This window comes from Copidosoma floridanum, unplaced genomic scaffold (assembly GCF_036245765.1).
Source record: "Copidosoma floridanum isolate Cflo_tuat_1 unplaced genomic scaffold, Cflo_Japanese_pri ptg000013l, whole genome shotgun sequence".
Classification (NCBI taxonomy): Eukaryota; Metazoa; Arthropoda; class Insecta; order Hymenoptera; family Encyrtidae; genus Copidosoma; species Copidosoma floridanum.
The window spans coordinates 27,980,920-27,992,077 of record NW_028321890.1 but is presented as its reverse complement, the minus strand read 5'-3'; positions in this window follow the sequence as shown (position 1 = coordinate 27,992,077).

Here is an 11,158-nt window from a genome sequence, read left to right as displayed (position 1 = left end):
TCACACTTGGGTATTACACGTCTCGGGGCTGTAGTTGGTCTTCTTCCGTCTTTGCAGTTTTCATTTTCGAGACTTTTCTTTTGCCTCCCGATGTCGTCTCGCTTCCACATGTGAGATATACACATACACATCCACGCACACGTACAAAGAGAGGTAATCCCACGGGCCTTTCATATGGAGCCCTCGGCGCACGGCGTAGTCTCATATATAAGGATTTATCACTGCTAAGTCTGCGCGCCGTATATTGCACTGTATACCGATCTCATGCCCCCCTCCTTCCTCAACGCCTTGATGCGGATCTTGCGACAAGCTTCTCTCTCCCTGCCCTTTTTTTTCCTTTTTCTTGCTTTTCCTCGTATTTTTCGCTCTTTTTTTTTCCTTCTTTTTTTTGCTTTCCTCGATATTGCGAGACAAAAATTTTAATCGAGTCGAAACTTTCCGCGACTAACGGGGCGAGTAACGGGGCTTACCTTGACTTACGCTTTTATAATAAAAGATAACACTGAGCTCGTATCGGACATCGCAGCTTGTTAAAACTGTTTGGCATCCGGTTTTTTCATCTTTTGCACTCTGCGTGTCTTTATGATGCACCCCTGGTAACGTATAACTTACGAGTTAAACGATGGTTGGAGGAGTGAAAAAATTATTTCTAATCAAAAATCGCGTACGTGCAATTTAACTCGCTCGAAGCGTCGCGGACCGATAAATCGTCGAGCCAAAACCATACATATTTCTCTCACGAGACCGTCTGTATTTCTTTCCGGTTTTCTCTACTTCAGATCCTATACTGTATGTGTATATGTACCCGCGGCGTTGTTTATTTCGTACATCGAATCCAGTATCCACTCGCATGACGACGTTCTCATTCCCCCCGGGATATCACGGGCCGTTCGCCTCTTTTCAAGCCTTACTGCACACCACGAAACGCTTCTTTATTTCCCCTTTCTTTCCTTCCCCCTGTGTTGTTCTCAAAACGAATTTCTTGCGCTACTGTTCGATTTTCGTGCTCCGTCTTGGTGTTACATCTCGCGAATTCCCAGATAATCGAATTCTGGTACCTCAAAAGGGTTGCTTGGTAATACCCGGGCATTGTTGGACGCAATGTAAAACGATTGTATACACATGTCGAATAAATATGGAGACATGTCAATGTATGTACCACCACGTGTACGTGTAGCGAAGCGAGCGTGGGATCGGTAACAATGACGAAATCGCCGCCCCCGTCCTCCAACCTGTTCTCCGCGGTATGGGGGCAGCTTGCACACACCAAGAGTATTACGGAGTATAGTGCCCGAGGGAGGAAGATGCGGGGAGGACACTTTGGAGCGAGAGAGTTCATCCGAATGGCGAGACCGGGGTGGTTACGACTCCATTAATCATGTTTACAGCGCCAAGGTTCCCGCGAGTCGTCGCGAGAGTCCTCTCGTGTTTGGGAGCACGTGACCCGCGACGATGCTTCCCTCCTCGTGAGCTCGGTCGGGGGGTTTCGTGCTCCGGCTTTTTTCCTCCTTTCAACCGGACGCGCCTTGTAGGATAAAGTGCCGTGTGCCGGTAATTTCAGGAAGTGCAATGGTGATTTTTATTTTCCAAACGACAAGGTGTACGTGCTCGGGTGCATTGAAACTACTTACCTCGAGGGAAACGATGTGGGGTTTAAAATTATTATTATTATTTAGTGTGCTTGTATTGCTGTCGATAATTCACCCTTCGATTGTTTTATTTTCCAAGCCAGCAGTGATCGTTTTGCGGATGAAAAACTAAAACTTGGCACTTATTTGTATGAGAGTGCCCATTTCGGAAAAAAGCAGATCGTGTAACAGCGGTATGTGTACATGTGACGGCAAATAACCGAAAATTGCCACAGTGGGAGAGAATAAAAGGTCAAATAACCGAGGGCTGATAGTGCAAGGAAGCCTAGGAAAAGCCAACAATAACAGCGTGACATCGTTGATTCAATAAAGTATAATATCCAGCCTCGAAAGGGAGACCCGCACCAGTATACGTGTGTTTTCGTACGTACACGCGCGCCAGAGGGGAGACAAGGCGCCGAGAGGGGGGTTGATGGTACCCGCACCATTGATACCGACATAAATCACAATAGGAATTTGTATTACAGCTGCAGAGAGTGGTGGATAGGAAATAAGGAATGTAATAAAGAAAATGGTCGGATGGAGGAGGAAAAAGGTCCACCAGCGTCACTACGCGTACATGTACATATATATACGAATGGGGCCGACGAAGGAGGAGAGAAGAAAAGGGGGCTTCTTAGTCCGAATCTTTAAATCCCCGGGCTCGCAGGACAAAAAGCACGGAGAAGAAAAGAACAGCCATTTCGTCCTTTTCCGCGTGCTCCAGTTTTTTTTTTTCCCCCTCTCTCTTTTGTCCCGCAGAGCCGGGAAATCGTTAATATTGTTCCTGCCCTGCTCCTAAACGCTCCTCCCCCTCCTCGATGATGAAGCTCCCTCCGGGTGTTTCCACGTCGCACTGCACGATGTCATGCCGATTCCGTGATATTGTTTCTAATGCCAGGATTTCGGGAGCTTGTCCATACACTTGCCACGTGTATAATTTATTCAACGCTCCAATCCCATTGTACACTTGTTACGCAACACCGGAGGGATGAAACACTCGAGAATGTATGTTAACCGAGACCTTTGACAAAAGGCACTCCCCGATGTGCTTCTTCGGGCACGAAACAAATAAAAAAAAATGGAGCTACTGAGCGAAAACTGGCAAATTAAAGTCACATTCGGAGGGGAGAAAGAGCGACGCAAATGAAACTCTTACGCACCCCCCCAAGGCTCTCTCGCGCACGGAGCGCATAGCCGAAGGAGGTTAAAGGGGGTGTGGATCGGGTGGCGACAGCAGAGTCGCAATGAAGCAACGCGGAGAGAGAAGGCTTGGGCCGCCTCCGAGGAACGGGGAGTTGTAATGAGCAGGTCGACAGTTACAAATGACAGGCCGGAATTCGCGGGGCTGCCGGTGTGTATATAAGCCCGCGTATATGGAGCCGGGTGCGTATAACACGGGGTGGAAGAGTACGTAGCGCGTCGCTGCAGCCGAAGCCAACTTTGCTCAAGCCCGGAGAAAAGCTCTCCCCGGGCTTTTCCCCAACGTTCCATCTCATTTTCACTCCCTTTCTCCTACTTCTTCTTCTTCTTCTTCTTCTTGTTTTCGAAGCGTTTTTGCGAGATTGCGCCCAACCAGCCGGCTATACCCCTTTTTCTTTGCCCAACTTTGCTAGCGAGCGAGCCTGCGCTGCGGGCCTTTTGCGTTGAATTTGCACTTTTTGCTCGCTCGAGTTGGGTCGGGAGGGGGGGCGTTGGGAGAAAAATTTTCTCGGCTCCGTATACATGCCCGGGAATGTATATTTTTCGCGCTTCCACCTCAAGTTTTCCGAGTTTGAAATTAGCTCGAGGACCATTGTATATATTTATTGATAAAATTATCCAAGGGCGTAACTTTTACCTGTCACCTGAATGCCTATCATTGTTTCATACCAATTACACGCCACTATGCGTATAAAATTGAATTTTCAGTTGAGAAAACGATGTAATTTCGATCACCTTAATACGTCACTTTGATGGGGCGAAGGAGGAAAAGAACCTGGTGAACTTTCGGGGAATTACGTCTCTCCGAGCGCTAGTCCACGAGAAGGATAAGGCACGCTGCTAACGATGCTGCCTCGAGTTAATGCGCGACACCACCACCGCGAGAGAGAGAGAGAGCGGCAGCGTCGAGGAATTTCTGATTGCACCAACACCCCTTCGCTCCTCCCTTATACCGAGGCGCTGGCTCCGACTGTCGCGCTTGCATCCACCGTGCAAATTCCTGCCTGACGTCTCGGCTCCTCGTTCGTTTGTTTCGCCCCGGTATTTGTCGCACGAAGGAAGGAGCTTTCGGCTGAACAAACCTTTTTTCATGCGTAATAAGCGTTTCCCTAAATTATGTTCCAGCCGAACCGAGAAATCCCATCGAAAGTGACGAGCCAGCCGATGCAAGCTCCTGCCGGGAGAGCCGATAAATACATATTTACACGGGGGCGCAGTATACGACCGCGGCGCTAATACCATTAGCCCACATAACGCGCGAAAAGATGAACCGAGCGGCCGTAGGCCCCATGTATACGCGTGTGCAGAGGTAAGGCGCGGCGTGTAGCTCGTGATTTCTGCCGAGTCACGTTACAAATGACTCCAGCTGACGGCCAGGGACCTCCTTCCATCCTCGTTACCGAGGTGACATAATCGTTCGGGCGTAATGCTCTTGTATTTTCCTCCTCTTCGTCTTCTCATCGCTGCGTAGCTCGGATAAAAAAAAGGAGGGAAGAGAGGAACTGAAGGATCGATATCGAGCGTATAATGATCTACCAGAGCTCGTTTCTCTCTCTCTCTTTTTTCCCAACACCGCCTTCTCTGGCTTTTTATTCCCGATGCGGAGGTCAACGAGCGTTGTGATTGATTGTCATGGCTGTGCCCGTCCAATCACAAAAACACAATCAAAGATGTACACTTGGCCCCTCTCTCTCTCTCTCTCTGGACACGGTGTGTCTTGCACTTTCTTTGTTTGATTTTTTTTTTTTTTTCTTTTCTTTTTTCTCAGATAAAGAGCATCTATTTTAACTCGTCCGTTGTCTTTGAAACACACAAATTCATCGGTGGGCACGTATATTGTTAACATATTTGTATAACTTGGCCACTCTGCAACGAGAGCAGGCGATAAGATTAGTTTGTTGGCTTTGTAACAAGATGAGTCCAAGCACCCCGACTAAGGCTAATTACCAATGGAAAAAAAAAAAAAAAAAAAAAAAAAAAAAAAAAAAAAAAAAAACAATCGAAGAAGGCGAAATAATCTGAAAGCTCTCGGGGAGAAAGATCACAAACACACGTTCCAGCTCTCTCTCTCTCGGTGGCTAATCCAGGAGCCGAAGGAAATCCCGGGGATCGCTCGTCATAATTTATGGCAGTATAAGAATGCGGAAGGGTGGCTGGAAGCTGTTGTTTAGCTCCTCTCGCGTGCACACACACAAGCGTGGGATTATACCGCGCCGGGGGCGCACTCGTCCATTAATTTATACGCGGACTGAAGCTTGCCTCATGTAAACATCGAGGCTCTCTCCCCCCCCCCATTTTCAACCAGCTGAACACTCGAGCCCCTAAGCACTACGTACGACTTGGTCCTCGCGTTTGCAAAAACAAAAAAAAAGAGTTTCGCCCTTTTAAATCTTTCGCTTTTGGAGGCTCAAGCACCACCGTAGGATCCATATGGTCAAGTGGCCTTTTTTTTTGTTTGTTTGTTTTTTCGAGCCTGTCTCTCGTCCGCAATGAAGAAATCAACGCGAGCACGTATATAACCTACGGGCAGAGCCGTGAGTTGTGCTCGTCGTGGTTTATGGCCCGGACACCGGCTCCTCCCTCGAGCCGAGGCAGATGTATTGGACACCGGATTATTCCAAAGGGTTGGAAACGCGTCTCGCGATGCTTGCGCGATTTTTCTCTTCTTTCTCTCTCTCTCTCGAGCGCAAAGCCCCGATGGAATCATCGTCGAGACATCTCGCATCGAAAAATATTAATCGGAGCATCCTCGCTTCGGCCCCTACGTTGGACAGTGAAGAGAAAAGTGTCCCTCGAAAAATCGATAAACCATCAGGCAGTCGAGGAGGAGAGGGGGGGGAGCTTCTGCGCAATAAATCTTTGCCCGAGTCCAGAGGAGAAGAGGAAAAAGAAGAGGAGGCGCACGACACAACCGACGAGAGCTCGGTTTTAAATTATTTACTCTCATCCGGGCTTGCGCGCGTATACGTCGCCTCTCTCGGCGAGGCTTTAAGGCCTCGAAAGGCTTAATGACGGCGAGCACCATCTGCGCCCGATCGAGCGCCACCGGCCCCGCAGGGAAGAACACTACACTCGGGGCACTTGCGCGCACACGCGTTGGTGTGTACGTATATATATATATGCACACGTACACCCAAACACACACGGGCTAGAGGGTGAGCGCCTCAGTTTACGATTGCCTCGCTCTCTAATTAATCACTCGCACGCCGCGACCGCTCCTCCGGTGTACGTGTACATACACTTTCTCCGCGAGAACGATTTTCCTCCCTTATCTCTAACGATGCTTGCCTCCGTCTTTTTCCCTCCACGATAAAACGGAGAAACATCCTCCGGCGCGCTGTTTTTTCGAGCCTTTCTCGTTCGCTGCTCCCGTTTTTGATGCAGCGAGTACGATTCCTCCGGTGATTTTGTTTGAATCCGTCCGTTGGCTTGAAACTAGTCTAGAAAGTCTCGCGTTCACGGTTGGAGCGCGGTACACGTATAGAGACCAAGCTCCAGGTGAACCAATAACCGAGGAATTCCAGCCCCTGCGAGGTCATTACGGCGGCCCAGACGGGCGCATCAATAATTACTTCCCGGGGTATAAAACTTGGACCGGCGATAAATTACATCGGGGAGGCCAGGAGGAGACGGGGGGGGGGGGGGGCTGACGGCGTTACTTGGGTAAGAAACTCCGGAGCTTATCCTCGCCCGCTCTTTTCTCTCGGCCCGCCCAAGTCTTGCAAGTATTTTCGCTTTCGCCGGAGGTGTTGTGCGTTGGCAGCATAAATTGAAACAGATGCGAGTTGGCCTCCGAGTTTTTTCCCTCCCTCGCCACCGGGAGCGAAAAAAACAAGAGGCTCGCGCTTTTTACCCGGCTCCTCCGTTTCTTTCTCGTGTAGGGAGCGGGGGGGTTGGTTTTTGTCCTGGAATCGTGCAAAAGGAGAGTAGGGAGCGAAAATGCAGAGCGATATTGTCTTAAATTTAACGAGGGGCTCGTTTAATTCTCAAAGTCGCAGTTATTTTCGTCATTTAGATGCACCTGACGGATCGGCGGGAGAATATCGGGTGTGCTCTCTCCCTCCGACGCGAGCGAGCGGTGGATTAAAGTTTGATGAAGAAGCTCCGTAGCTCGGGAGGGTGAGTTTACGAGCCGAGGCTTCTCCTCCTCACTCGGGAGGTAACGCTCATTGATATAGCCGACTCTCGCCTTTTGCTAATGCCGACGCTGAGTGCGCACAAATGTTACCCGAGTCGTTGTTGGCTTTGATGCTCCTGTAATTGGACCGATGCCCATAGCATACCAGGGGATGTTTCCGCTGTGCTCTCTCTCTACTTGGAAACTTTTTTTGCATGAGGTATAGTCAAACTTTTTTTTTTGTAATTTTCTAGTACTATTCTCGAAAAAGTGCGATTTAATCGGTACTCAATTTATTCTCTCAAGGTCTTAATCTCATACGGCGTGTTGCATCGATGTACCCATTTATAGATCCATCAAGTGCTACAAAAAAGGATATCGTGGGATGTTAAACATAAATCCACCCTTGATGCCTCAAGCGCTTATTTATTTACTCGAAAGTCTTAATGAACTCTATAATTTTCTCGTGCCGTGAATAAAAAAAAAAAAAGCGCTCATCACACCAAGGCTCTCTTTACCGCGAGAGCGAAAATAAAAAGAAAAAAAAAGGAAAGAGTTTCAGCTTCGGTGCCAAGGAGCGCCTTGAAAAGCAAAACCGAGCGCGACCAATTATTCAAGTCTACTCCTTGGCGGCTCCTTGCGCTCTTACAGGTATATATAGTGTACAGTGTTGCGGCCGCGTGTATGGTACGGTGTAGCGCTCAAAGTTCATTTGCACGTAATGCCGGGCAATTAATTATCGGTCGGTCGATGCTTGCGCTCACTGACCCCCGAGAAGTAACCACACGTGCTCAAGACCGATACACGTATGGAGGAGGGAGGGAGAGGTGTTGAAAAAAAGGATGGAGGGCGGGGGGGGGGAGACAGGATGGTCCGAGAGCGAAGATGTAGGGCCATTTACGGTAAGCCGCGGTGCCGTGTAAGCGCGCGAATACAAATTTGTTCGCGCGCTAAAATTCCGTGCTGAGAATTTATATCGTGGAGAAAGAGAAAGAGAGGGAGGGCTCAAGTGTCCTGTGTGCATGCGCGAGCTCTCGTGTCGTCCTCGGGGCCTTATGGGTTCTCTTTCTCTCCTTCCGAGCCTTAACATCCCTTCTCCATTTCAACCGGCGTGTTATGGACTCGGGAGAGAAAATCTCGCGTGCCCATCGGCTTTTTTTTTTTTTTTTTTTTTTTTTTTTTTTTTTTTTTTTTTTTTTTTTTTTTTTTCGCTGGTCTATGCGATTGCGTTTACCACCGTGTCTTGGTTACGTGGAGCAAGCGTGCCAGTGTGCAATTAACAATGATTTTGGTTTTTGTTAAATTTCATTTTACATTTTTAATATAATAATGGACAGAAACATTATCTTTGATTTTTTTAAATTGAAAAGTTGGTAGCTTAAATAAACAAACATAAAAAATTTATCACGTTGATGAGACAAACAATCAATGTATGAAATCCTTCATTTTAAATAGTTAATGAAAAAAAGGTTCTCGAAAAAATTAAAAAAACTAGATAATAAAATACTATGTTGGATACATTATTCCTTAGACCTTGAAAAAAGATTTTTGAATTATCCATACAGAATACTCAGACATGTCGATCACTTCAAAAAATTACTCCTAATTACTCGGAAAGACTCTTTTTATTTACTCGAAATTGTAAGGCAAACTTCCTGTGAGAGTTACTAATTAACATGTAAAATGATGTATTTAATTGTACAAACTATTTTTTGCACGTAAATGTGAACACATTATTAGCATACTCTTTGAAAACAAAATCAAATTGATGAAGAAAAAAAAAATAAAGACTAGCTACTTAATTTATCACCTCCAATACGACAAACAGTGATGGAACCTTTCCATGATTCAGGCCCTTACTCAATTGAGCCAGATCGACTGTTCAAAAGATTTGTTGTTTCCGGTCAGATTCGAATCGTAATGATAATAATAATAGTAACAAATATAACATTAATAAAAATAATCACTTTTTAAGTAAATGATGTAAATGTTAAAAAAGTACACACATGAAAATTAAAGGTATTCTTGAAAAAAAAATAAATGAAACGTCATCTTTATGCTCAACAATAAAATGTAATATTTGAAAACAGAGGCTGGGTATTCAGATACAAAAAACCACAATTTTACTGTGTACTTGTGATACTACTCTCTCATTTCCGTTACAACTAAAACGCAGAGCTTGGAGTTATAGCGCGAGTCCGGCAATGTTATCGAAATCTCGCAATTCTCAATCAGTAATTTTTTTTTCCCTCAAATAAAAATAATGACAAAAAAAAAAAAAAAAGGCAACAAAGGGTGAAAGATCAAAAAGCAACCAAGACACGCGCCAGTGTGCCCCTTATCGGCCATCTAATCTCGCGCGAGCATCGTGTTACGCGATGAGCGTCGAGTTCACGCGAGCTTGCACCTTTAAAAACGCATCGTTGTATTTGCCACGTATGTACATACCCTCGACTTGCATGCATGCGTTGGGGTAGAGCTTTTGTGGTAAGCGTAAGTGTAGCAACAGTAACAAAAGTAGCTGCACACGTATATGCAAGCAACGCGCAAAAAAGGGGAAGGGAAAAAAGGCGAGGAAGATAGAGATATGGCACACGTATACGTACACAGAGATGGAGGTGGGAGAGAATGCGAATACACAGGGTGCGGGCTATATAGGTATAGATGCAGTGACGCGCGGGGGCGGCTGAACGTCTGTCTGTTGGCTGCCAGCGAGCCAGTCAATCATTACATGCCGCGCAGGCGCCCCTCGTCCACCACCCTACGACCCACCACCGTCTCCCTCTCGCTCGCGTCCACGACCTATCGCTTTCATACCCGTCCTCCCTGCACTTTCTCCGCGTTTTTCTCTCCTACCCCTTTCTTTCTTTTCTCCATCAGCGCGGGCGCTTCCCTCTTGGCCGCCACTCGCTTTGTCTTCTTCCACCCCCCCCCCCCCGACCCGTCTCTCAACAACGGGTTACACCGTCGTGTGGCTGTACCTCTTAACGCAGCCGGCCAACCTCCGGCGCTTACCTCGGCCCCTGCGGCCATGGAGTTGGTACACAAGCAGCACCGGTTTACCAGAGAGCCTGGCTGCTCCTACCTGGCATGTATCGTACTCCTGCCACCGCCCATCCTGCATATTTAAGCGAGCTGTCTTGCCGCGCGGTAGTTTATACCCGTGCACACCCCCCCCCCCTGCCGCCACACCAATGGCTGTACAGCTGCAAGCTCGATACGTGCGCGTACAATACTCTCCCGGAAGGACTGCTCTGCGTGCAAGCTGCAGGGGGGGGGGGTTTTCCGTCTCTTTGAGCTTTCGTCGAAAGTACACCCCGAGCTCAACAACTGATTTTTGGAAACTGAAAAATCCGAGGAGAGTGTGTTTAACGAACGCTTACAACAGAGAGATGCGCTTTTTCACTCCGATCGTGAGTTTTTTTTTTTTTTTTTTTAACTCGACGCCAAGACCAAAAGGGTGCGAGTGATTCAATGGAAAATGTCATGAGTTTTAGTAATACGAGATACACGACAATTTTCATTTTAGCTCGATGTAAATATTTTATTTGTAATTAAAAATGGTCTTGCAAGTTCCCTAGACGTATATTATATATAAATTTGTATCACTTTAAAAGCTTTTGTGAACGCGGATCATGAAGCAAAGAAGAAAAGCCCTCGATCACTTGTCCATTTCTCTGCCACCCAATTTATGATAGATACAAGGAAGTTTTTATAGTTTACTTCTTTCCCAATTTCATGTAATATTGATACAAAAAAATTAATCCATAGCCGTTCTTTCGCGAGTCGTTATTCAGCACCCAATTACAGCATTCCTGCAGGGGAAGCCCCGTGCAAGTACTACATGTATATCGACGCAAGCGCTTCGACAGCTGATAACGGAACGAAAAAAGCCCGACAAAGTACGAGGGAAGAAAGAAAAAAAAAAAAAACCCAACAATCCCCTTGGCGTAACGCGAGAGAGCCTCGGGGAGAGAAAAAAAAAGCCAGTGCGTTCGGAGGCGCCCCCATTCAGCCGGACGTAGGATTCGCGAAATAAGCCCTAGAGAGAGAGAAGGGGCACACATGGGGAGTATGATCGGGATAAGAGCAAATCCACGCCTGCGCCTTGGGAGAACGAACGAGCTGGAGTGGTGGGGCTGCCCACGACGACTGCCACTCGTCGGATCGAAGTGTAGGGGTAGGGAGGCGCGCGCCTCCGGAGAGAGAC